Genomic DNA, 11,674 nt, shown 5'->3' with positions numbered 1-11,674 from the left:
GGAGTGCTTGTGCGTTATGAGGCTGATGGTGGCAACTTACTGCCGAACCTCTTCAAGGACGAGGAAACCTGGTTCATCAATGGCAATCCTTGATATGGCGCCTCACTACCTCTCCTACGAAGAAGAAGTTCAAAGTCGCACTCTCAGACGGTAAAATCACGGCGACCCTCTCGTTGGACTCTGAAGGGATAATGTCCTTCCTCATGGTGCAACGCTCAACTCTGAACTATTCTGTGCTGCTCTCAGGACATTGAAGAAAAGACTTAAGAGTCTTCGTCGCCACTAAAATCGAAACGAACTTATCCTTAAATTTAAAATCTTCTGGGGAGGCAGGCCGCTTCATATTTCCTCTAAAATAATCGATGTTTCGACACCTCAGCTGGGATCTTCTTCAGGATCTTTGTAGGTAACGGGCGAGTTGTGGAGCCCTGAAAATATTCTAAGTTCGGAGTTGGCGTAACCGCGCTGGGCCCTCTAGGCAGGTCGCGGCCCGGCAGCAGCCACGCGTTGCCGTACATTAGCTGAGCAAGACGGATAGCCCCAGCCCTGGTCCAGCAGCGTGGCTGCGAACTCCGAGGAAGGATATATGCCGGGAGCGCCGAAGATGGCGGACTTTGTGAAACATTAATGGCAGACATTTCACAGTTCGCATAGAAATTAATAGTAGCCAGATGAATCATGATACCTCAAAAAGAAACATATACACTACTCGCCATTAAAATTGCTGCACCACGACGATGACGTGCTACAGACGCGAAATTTAAAAGACAGGAAGAAGATGCTGTGATATGCAAATGATTAGCTTTTCAGAGCATTCACACAAGGTTGGCGCCGGTGGCGACACCTACAACGTGGTAACATGAGAAAAGTTTCCAACCGATTTCTCATACACAAACAGCAGGTGACCGGCGTTGCCTGGTGAAACGTTGTTGTGATGCCTCGTGTAAGGAGCAGAAATGCGTACCATCACTTTTCCGACTCTGATAAAGGTCGGATTGTAGCCTATCGCGATTGCGGTTTATCTTAAGGAGACATTGCTGCTCGCGTTGGTCGAGATCCAATGACTGTTAGCAGAATATGGAATCGGTGGGTTCAGGTGGGTATACGGAACGCCGTGCTGGATCCCAACGGCCTCGTATCACTAGCAGTCGAGATGACAGGCATCTTATCCGCATGGCTGTAACGTATGGCGCAGCGACGTCTCGATCCCTGAGTCAACAGATGGGGACGTTTGCAAGACGACAACCATCTGCACGAACTGGTCGACGACGTTTGCAGCAGCATGGACTATCAGGTCCGAGACCATGGCTGCGGTTACCCTTGACGCTGCATCACAGACAGGAGCGCCTGCGATGGTGTACTCAACGACAAATCTGGGTGCACGAATGGCAAAACGTCATTTTTTCGGATGAATGAAGGTTCTGTTTACAGCAACAAGATGGTCGCATCCGTGTTTGGCGACATCGCGGTGAACGCACATTGGTAGCGTGTATTCGTCATCGTCATACTGGCGTATCACCCGGCGTGATGGTATGGGGTCCCATTGGTTACACGTCTCGGTCACCTCTTGTTCGCATTGACGGCACTTTGAACAGTGGACGTTACATTTCAGATGTGTTACGACCCGTGGCTCTACCCTTCATTCGATCCCTGCGAAACCCTATATTTCAGCAGGATAACGCACGACCGCATGCTGCAGGTCCTGTATGAGCCTTTCTGGATACAGAAAATGTTCGACTGCTGCCCTAGTCAGCACATTCTCCAGACCTCTCACCAATTGAAAACGTCTGGTCAGTGGTGGCCGAGCAACTGGCTCGTCACAATACGCCAGTCACTACTCTTCATGAACTGTGGTGTCTTGTTCAAGCTGCATGGGCACCTGTACCTGTACACGCCATGCAAACTCTGTTTAACTGAATGACCAGGCGTATCAAGGCCGATATTACGGCCAGAGGTGTTTGTTCTGGGTACTGATTTCTCAGGATGTATGCGCCCAAATTGCGTGAAAATGTAATCACGTGTCAGTTCTAGTATAATATATTTCTCCAATGAATACCCGTTTGTCATCTGCATTTCTTCTTGGTGCAGCATTTTTAATGGCCAGTAGTGTACATTACCATTATTTGCACGACGATTCTGAGGTGTAATCAGATTTTCAATATCTTTATTTGTTTAATGTTTAGTATCTGACGATAAATTATACAAGTAAGACCCAGCAACGAATTTGCAAAATCTAAACGTGTCACCGTATTTTCTCGATCGATGTGTCTTTAAAAAGCAATTAGTGTAAGCCTAAATTGATATGAATAACAGGCATGTAACGCAAGTAGTACAGGGGTTATTGGAGGTCAAAGTGGCCGATTACTACTAATCGCCTAAGGCCATAAGTACTCCACAGTTACACGAAAAAACGGTAGCAGCATGCTTATGAATATATTTATTCATTTATGTCTTTGTTTATATCCGATATATACTATTCATGAAGAAATTGGGTCAATATTCACTGTGGTTTAGAAAGCACAGAGACCTTAGGCTACTGGCCTATCTTTCGTTGCTGTTGCTTTGATATATGTTTATTTAATTTGTTTATGTACTTAATAATGTGTGTTAGAGCGTGTTTGTGGTCCAGTCGTAGAAATATTTGTTTAACTTCAAGTTATTTACATGTAAATCCAGTATTTTGAATGTGTTTCATTGTGTTTGTGTGGGTGCGTTGGCTTGAAGTAATGGCGCGAACGCTCTAGCCTGTCACAGTGCACGTGAATGGGGAGACTGGATGGAAGCGGGAGGGCAGTTCTGGCAGGACGGCACAGGACACGGAGGTGCTGGACGCGACGGTGCGACGGACGCACAGTCGCAGGAAGGACTTGGAGAATGTAGAGCGGTTTTCCGCGTGATCGCGGGAGATAGGAATACTTCGGAGTACCGACTTGTGAACGTGTGAGATTTCCGTGGTTTCTACAGTGAAGACGTAGTATGCGTATAGAAGTGAATATCTCGCGAGCTATGTTATCATTTCTAACTAATTATGTAAAGTAGGAATCTATTGTTTCCATGTTATTCAACTTACATTTTAGTTAATTGCTGGACCATCGACACCAATAAGTGTTTTGCAGAAATATATCGCATTCTCAAAAGTACTTCTACTATCGTACTCACAATTTAAAGTCGTTAAGTTAGTACCTGCAAATTTTATTTATTGCTATCCTTTATTTATAAATTTTACGTTACATTCACGAGATAGGAACCTTCGACCATTCGATTCATGTGTATATTCATCTTGTATACTGTAGACTCAGCAGTATTTGGCTTGTAATGCAGCAACTATGTATCCAGGCCCCTAGACATCGAAACCAGCCAAAACATTTAATACTTCAACACTGAGTCAGTGGGTACGTAGTTGAGGGCCACACCACCACCACACATTTTTGTTAGATGAAAGCCCGCAATCTTCTGGTGTCCACTATTGCTAGAACACACATGAAGATTCTAAAGAAGATCCCAGTAGAGGTGTCGAAACGTCGATTATTTTAGAGGAATTATGACGCGACCTAACATCCCAGAAGATTTTAAATTTAGTGACAATGAGCACGAAAGCGTGCAGACTTACACGGAACTTATCCTTCTCCATGACAACGCAAGGCCTCGCTGAAACCTGCTCACCCGAAAGGAGCTGAAAAAGAAACGCCATTGAACTGTGCTTCCTCATGCACCCTACACCCCGAATCACCCACTTTCCGACTTCCATTTTATTTGTCCCAATGAAGGACGCACTCCGCAGGAAGCAGTACCTGGATGATGGGGAGGTGACTGGTGCAGCGAGATCGTCGGCTCCGATGTCGACCAGCAGAGAGGTACCGTGCTGGCGTACAGATCCTCCCAGTAAAGTAGAGAAACGATGCCGCATTGAACGGAGATGTTCGAAAACAGGGTTTTGCAGCCAAAAGTTTGGTGAATACTATGGTGTACTGGAATTCCGAATAAAACCAACCTGCTTTCAGAAAAAAAAAGGAATTGCATTACTTACAGAAAGCCGCTGTAAATGGTTCACAGAACTCGATGATGGTCAATCAGCCGAAACTGATTGTTTAAGTAGTTTTATCAGCACCTCAATGCGGTAACAGTGACATTCGTGAAATATGAATTTCGATTTCTTAATGAAATGTGTTTATTTCCTGATGTAATAACTTTTTGTAAACTATACAATCTATATTACGCGTTTTTTATTCTAGTGGTGTAATGGCACAAATCGAATTAAGAGATGAAAACTGTGCTGATTTGGATGTGATACACGCGCTTGGGATTAACGTATTTACCGCAGCGGCAGAAAGTGAGTTCGAAAATAAACTCTGTGTAGGCGATACAACTCTTTGCTGATATCACATCCTTAACACTGCATTAATAATACTTCTTACTGCAGCTTGAGACAGTGGCATAGAAAGACATGTTGTCTGAGCGGATTTAACTGTATTGTTGCATGGTAGCCATTACGGAATATTTTTTTTTGGTCTACTCACTGGTTTGATGCGGCCCGCCACGAATTCCTTTCCTGTGCTAACCTCTTCATCCCAGAGTAGCACTTGCAACCTAAGTCCTCAATTATTTGCTTGACGTATTCCAATCTCTGTCTTCCTCTACAGTTTTTGCCCTCTACAGCTCCCTCTAGTACCATGGAAGTCATTCCCCCATGTCTTAGCAGATGTCCTATCATCCTGTCCCTTCTCCTTATCCGTGTTTTCCTCATATTCCTTTCCTCTCCGATTCTGCGTAGAACCTCCTCATTCCTTACCTCATCCGTCCACTGATTTTCAACATTCGTCTATAGCACCACATCTCAAGTGCTTCGATTCTCTTCTCTTCCGGTTTTCCCACAGTCCATGTTTCACTAACATACAATGCTGTACTCCAGACGTACATCCTCAGAAATTTCTTCCTCAAATTAAGGCCGGTATTTGATATTAGTAGACTTCTCTTGGCCAGAAATGCCTTTTTTGCCATAGCGAGTCTGCTTTTGATGTCCTCCTTGCTCCGTCCGTCATTGGTTATTTTACTGCCTAGGTAGCAGAATTACTTAACTTCATTGACTTCGTGACCATCAATCCTGATGTTAAGTTTTTCGCTGTTCTCATTTCTACTACTTCTCATTACCTTCGTCTTTCTCCGATTTACTCTCAAACCATACTGTGTACTCATTAGACTGTTCATTCCGTTCAGCAGATCATTTAATTCTTCTTCACTTTCACTCAGGATAGCAATGTCATCAGCGAATCGTATCATTGATATCCTTTCGCCTTGTATTTTAATTCCACTCCTGAACCTTTTTTTTATTTCCATCATTGCTTCCTCGATGTACAGATTGAAGAGTAGGGGCGAAAGGCTACAGCCTTGTCTTACACCCTTCTTAATACGAGCACTTCGTTCTTGACCGTCCATTCTTATTATTCCCTCTTGGTTGTTGCACATGTTGTATATGACCCGTATCTCCCTATAGCTTACCCCTACTTGTTTCAGAATCTCGAACAGCTTGCACCATTTTATATTGTCGAACGCTTTTTCCAGGTCGACAAATCCTATGAAAGTGTCTTGATTTTTCTTTAGCCTTGCTTCCATTATTAGCCGTAACGTCTGAATTGCCTCTCTCGTCCCTTTACTTTTCCTAAAGCCAAACTGATCGTCACCTAGCGCATTCTCAATTTTCTTTTCCATTCGTCTGTATATTATTCTTGTAAGCAGCTTCGATGCATGAGCTGTTAAGCTGATTGTGCGATAATTCTCGCACTTGTCAGCTCTTGCCGTCTTCGGAATTGTGTGGATGATGCTTTTCCGAAAGTCAGATGGTATACGGTTATGGAATTAGTCAGGGAATTTAGTTGAACGCTGAGGCGTACTATCATGTGAATAGAAATACGAAAGTGGTTGTTTTGTTAAAGACAACTTGTAACCTCCCCATTCCTAATAGGGCTACTGAGTTGCGATGTAACTGCCCGTGATCTCATACGACTAATGAAATTTTACACTGAGTAAGGCCATCGTTATCGAACCAAAATAAATCCAGTTAGTTGGAGGAAAGTGTACAACAGACTCTTCTGAAGAACGAATTTATTCTAAACTTAAACTAAATATTGATGATAATTTTGAAACGGCTTGAGTATGGTGCAGTCGCTCACGAACCCCACAAGGGGAAAAAGGGTTCCACGTAATATTTGACACAAAAATCAAAAGAAAACATTGATTAGCTAAAAAGAAGGGATAATTAAATGGTCGCCAGCCCACTAGGGCAATGAATCTCCTGAACCTTGAGAAAGGTAATGGCAAAGGAATTGAAGCAAATGCTCACAGGCGTGGCAACAAAAGGTTGTCACGCACAACAGTTCACGAGAAAATAAATGAATCAGAAAGCACTGAGTTTGCAATTACTTATTCTGAAAGACTAAATTTTGGAAGCAAAATTAAACGGAGCTGCTGGTTAAACGATTGACTGGCTTAACTTAAACTACGTTATGTAAAAAAAATTACTTTCTGTACCATCAGTGCAGCGTAATGCAGAGGGTAGAAAAAGGCGAGCATTTTACTTTTGATATTTGAAAGACTGAACTGCATTTACTTTAAGCAAATGAGCAATTGATTTTACTTTTAAATTAAGAACAATAAAATGCTTACAAACCCAGCCTAAGTCACTCGCTAAGCTAAACACAGAATAAATGAATTTGCTCATGCTTAATTTGTGCAGTAATAGCTATTACACACATCAAAAAAAGTTTTACATCAGTCACATCACTCCTGAAGATGGACGTTGACTGTGGGTATAGCATCACAGACACACTTACTTTGACTGTTCAGAGATGTCACTAAAAGCGCCCAAACATGTAAACAACCATGCATGAGCAGCGCCTATTAGACTGTGGGGATGCGACAGCCGATCAGTTCCAGACAATCCACCAAGAAGGAGGTACACGGCTCCTGTTGTCTGTAGTTCAACCATGCCTGTGCGGTCAATACCGCGATTCGTCGCGTCCGCATTGTTGCTTTGTGGCAGAACGGGCACAAGAGAAGTGTCCAGGCGTCTCGGAGTGAACTAAAGCAATGATGTTCGGACATGGAGGAGATACAAAGAGATGGGAACTTCAAAATTGCTCAGATGGCTCTGTGCACTATGGGACTTAACTTCTGAGGTCATCAGTCCCCTAGAACTTAGAACTGCTTAAACCTAACTAACCTAAGGACGTCACACACATCCATGCCCGAAGCAGGATTCGAACCTGCGACCGTAGCTGTCGCGCGGTTCCAGACTGTAGCGCCTAGAACCGCTCGGCCACCCCGGCCGGCAGACAGGAACTGTAGATGACATGCCTCTCTCAGGCTGCTGGATGACCGCTATCTACGGATTATGGATCGGAGGAACCATGACAGCAACGCCACCATGTTGAATAATGCTTTTCGTGCAGCCACAGGACGTCGTGTTACGACTCAAACTGTGGGCAATAGGCTGCATGATGCGCAACTTCACTCCCGACGTCCATGGCGAGGTCCATCTTTGCAACGACGACACCATGCAGATCGGTAAAGATGGGCCCAACAACATGCCGAATGGGCCAGTCACGATTGGCATCACGTTCTGTTCACCGATGAGTGTCACATGTGCCTTCAACCTGACAATCATCGGAGACTTGTTTGGAGGTAACTCGGTCAGGCTGAACGCCTTAGAGACACTGTCCAGCGAGTGCAGCGAGGTGGAGGTTCCCTGCTGTTTTGGGGTGGCATTATGTGGGGCCGACGTACGCCGCTGGTGGTCAGGGAAGGCGCCGTAATGGCTGTATGATACGTGAGTGCCATCTTCCAACCGATATTGCAACCATATCGGCAGCGTATTGGTGAGGCATTCGTCTTCATGGACGACAATTCGCGCCATCGTCTTGCATATCTTATGAATGACTTCCTTCACGATTACGACATCGCTCGAATAGAGTGACCAGCATGTTCTCCTGACATGAACCCTATCGATCATGTCGGGGATAGATTGAAAAGGGCTGTTTATGGCCAACGTGACCCACCAACCACTCTGAGGGATCCACGCCGAATCGCCATTGAGGAGACATCAGTGCCTCGTGGGTAGTATGCCACGACGAATACACGCATGCATCAATGCAAGAAGACGTTCTGCAGGGTGTTAGAGGTACCGGTGTGTACAGTAATGTGGTCCACCACCTTTGAGTGTCTCACTGTATGGTGGTACAACTTGCAATGTGTGATTTTCTTGAGCAATAAATAGGGCGGAAATTATGTTTATGTTGATCTCTGTTTCAATTTTCTGTACAGGTTCCAGAACTCTCGGAACCGAGGTGACGCAAAACTTCTTTAGATGTGTGGAGTTTTGGCAGCGAAATTTTACTTTTCTTTACGTAGTCTCTGTTATGCAATACAAGAATGAACCGTTACTGAGACAGAAAATTTAGACTGAAACTGGTCATTAGCAAACACACGAAACTGGCAATAAATAGTCAATCGTTTTTCATATTCTTATGACACTCGGTGATTGCATGGAAAGGAAAGGGATCCCGATTGGTAATAATGTCTGAAGACAATGACAACACAGGTGCCCTACGAGTTGTAAATATGAATTATTATTGAAGTTATTCACAGTTTGTGAAAGAGATGTTGCTAGCCAATGCCAACGTAATTACATAATTTTTCACCTAAGAGTCATACGATGTTGTAGCTGAGCGGACGACGAAGATTGTAGCCGACGATATTGCTGAGCTGCCGTTGCTGCTGCTGCTGCTGTTCGAAGATCCCAGAGTCGACTCCAGAGCCACGGATGATTATGGGACAGGCAGTAGTTAGAACTGCAGCTTCCTCAGCCTGTCCACTCCTACCGTGCTCTCAATACTTGTGGATCAACGAATCAGGCGCGCCTACACTGGCGGGACCATAGCTGGACACCGCCGCGGCGACGGGAGCGCCTAACAAACACTTCCGCACTCTTTGAAGACTCAAGTTGCTCTGCCCCCCCCCCCCCCTCCCACTAGCAACGTGACAGTGACTCTGCGTACGCAAAGATAAACAACGGCGAGGCTGCTACCATTTTCTCGTTGCCATCGATACATTTCAATACAGTTCCCTTACCTATTACCCAACAATTTACAATATTTTCATTGTAATTGCAATCAATTACATACAGTCTAAAATAAATACACTAGTACATCGATTACGTATTCAATGTAGTTTCTGTAATATAGCTTACAGCTTTAGAATCAAAAGTACAGTGCAAGTTATCGACGAATATTAAACGGCGAAAGTTTTGGATGGAGCAGAAGGTGTTTTATGTAAATTTTTGGTGTTACGAACTATGATATAAATAAACATTTATTCAAAGGTGAACAGTCTCATAATTTTAACAACTTTGGAAATTTTTGAAACTTCCTGGCAGATTAAAACTGTATGCTGGACCGAGATTTTAACTCGGGACCTTTGCCTTTCAAGGACAAGGGCTCTAACAACCGAGTTACCCAAGCACGACTCACGACGCGTCTTCACAGCTTTAATTCCGCCAGTGCCTCGTCTCCTACCTTCCAAACCTCACAGAAGCTCTCCTGCAAACCTTGCAGAACTAGCACCCCTGGAAGAAAGGAGTTTCGCACGTGAGCAGGAGAGCTTTTGAGAGGTTTGGAAAGTACGAGACGAGGTACTGGCGGGATTAAAGCTGCTAGGACGAGCCGCGAGTCGTGCTTGGGTAGCTCAGTTGGTAGAGCACTTGCCCGCAAAAGGCAAAGGTCCCGAGTTCGAGTCTCGGTCCGGCACGCAGTTTTCATCTGCCAGGAAGTATCATATCAGCGCACACTCCGCTGCAGAGTGAAAATCTCATTTTGGAAATTTTTGTTTCAAGTTTACATATATACATGATTAGACATTCGTCTCTGCGACTTTGTGTTACTTCGAACCTACACGCTGTCCTGTTCCGTGGCAATAGGCCATTTATGCATTGCAAGTGTAATTTACCGGTATTTACTCCCGAAAAATTGAGACTGCTATATTCGACACCTCAGAGTGTGCTACGGGTGTAGGTGACCAAGAGCGTCTAACGTGAGAAATAAAATTACATACACACAGCAGCAGCGGTGTGGAGTGCCCAAGCTGCAACTTCGTATCGCTATAATTACGGCGACTGTGCGAACCTACATCACACGGGTAAACTCATTAAACATAGGCATAGCTGGACAGTCCTGAAAGCTTAGACCTTTTTAAAGGCGATCCTAGTTAAGAGGAAATCTTCTTTGTCAAGCACATTAAAATTTAACTTAACATGCAAATAACATTCACTCCTACTTTAACATTTCAGGTTTAATATTCATTGATGTAAGTCGGAATTTAAATTTTTCTCTCTTTATTTTCTTGTTGTCATATATAATAACGGTTAAATGAGGACGTCTAGAACATGTAGATCTATCAGCTGGTGCGCTCATTGTTATACCAGGAAGCTCAGTTTTTTGGACGTGTACATTTGGCTATTTTGGTTTCGTGGTTGTAGTCCACGTTCTCTGTAGCGCCATTGGCGATCTCACAAACTTTGAATGGGATACCGAAGCTCTCCAATATACATCTAATCATGAAAGGATACAAGGTTCTTTTTTACGGGGGAGAGAAATTCGTCGGTTAGAGGTTTTAATGCTGTGAGAGCACTCGGCAGAAACTCCTTCATCCTTTTGAAATATTTTGTGATCCGTTCCTCCGAACTTCCCTTGCCCGTATCGCCCGCCGTTCGCGGAAAAATTTGGCGCTCTCTGTGCGAATTCCCGGAGAGAGTGTATTCCTTTTACTTTGCACACAGCTGGCTGGCACGCGAATACCTCGGAAGGGGAAATTTGTTGTTGCGAAAATAAATTTCGTTCCGCGCAGCATATTTCACGCCCCGCTGATTATTTTTCCCTCCGGGGCGCCGTGCCGGCAGACACAATGGCTCCGGCAGCTGCAGGGGCAGACACACGGACAGAGAGAGAGAGAGACAGAGAGACACGGACCCACAGACACGGAGACAGAGACAAGGCGTCTACGTCTGCGTCAGGCCGGCCGCTGCGACCGCAGCTGGCGGATACGCGGACAGCGGAGCCGTGCGAGCAGCACCACAGCACCGTACAGCAGTACAGCGGAGCGCAGCTGCTGTCGGCCCAGACAGCGGGGCGTGTCTGCTGCTTCCGTAGCGCAGGCCGCGACGAGAACCGCAGGCTGTCTGCAGACAAGCGTATAGCAACGACGGGCGTTCTTCCGAAACGCCAGATTCAGTGACAAAGCCAGAATGTAAACACAGCCGTTTCTTTTTGCGGGCGGTGTCAAAACATATAACAGCGCTGGGCAAAAATGGTCGCCAGAACATCTACATCTACATAAGGGCTGTAAAACGACTATGTAATCAATATTTCATACTTTTATCTAACCTGGAATCATGATGTCAAATTAAACACCTTTCAGCCGTAAAATTTCAACGTTATTTTGTTAGGCAACCAGTTTCGGCGCTTTGTTGTTCCGTCTTCAGGCCCTTGGCCGACGTGTAGCAATAATCTACCTCCCTTGTGATCGAATCAGAGGCCAGCAATACTGGTATTAGTAGATAGCTACTTGCTACAATGATCACTTCAAACATCATCCGCCGAGTCGGTCAGGGACCTGAAGATGACGCAGT

General features: G+C 44.9%; 1 non-coding gene across 1 annotated transcript; it reads left to right on the top strand.

Annotated features, from left to right (window-relative positions):
* The first annotated feature begins 9,724 nt into the window (after window positions 1-9,724).
* Trnal-caa (transfer RNA leucine (anticodon CAA)) lies at window positions 9,725-9,801 on the top strand. Its single transcript has one exon. It is a non-coding gene; the product is annotated as a tRNA-Leu (tRNA).
* The last annotated feature ends 1,873 nt before the right edge of the window (window positions 9,802-11,674 follow it).

The sequence above is a fragment of the Schistocerca serialis genome, chromosome 5, assembly GCF_023864345.2.
Source record: "Schistocerca serialis cubense isolate TAMUIC-IGC-003099 chromosome 5, iqSchSeri2.2, whole genome shotgun sequence".
Lineage (NCBI taxonomy): Eukaryota > Metazoa > Arthropoda > Insecta > Orthoptera > Acrididae > Schistocerca > Schistocerca serialis.
The sequence above is the reverse complement of the archived record's forward strand: the minus strand, read 5'-3'. Positions and strand labels throughout refer to the sequence as shown.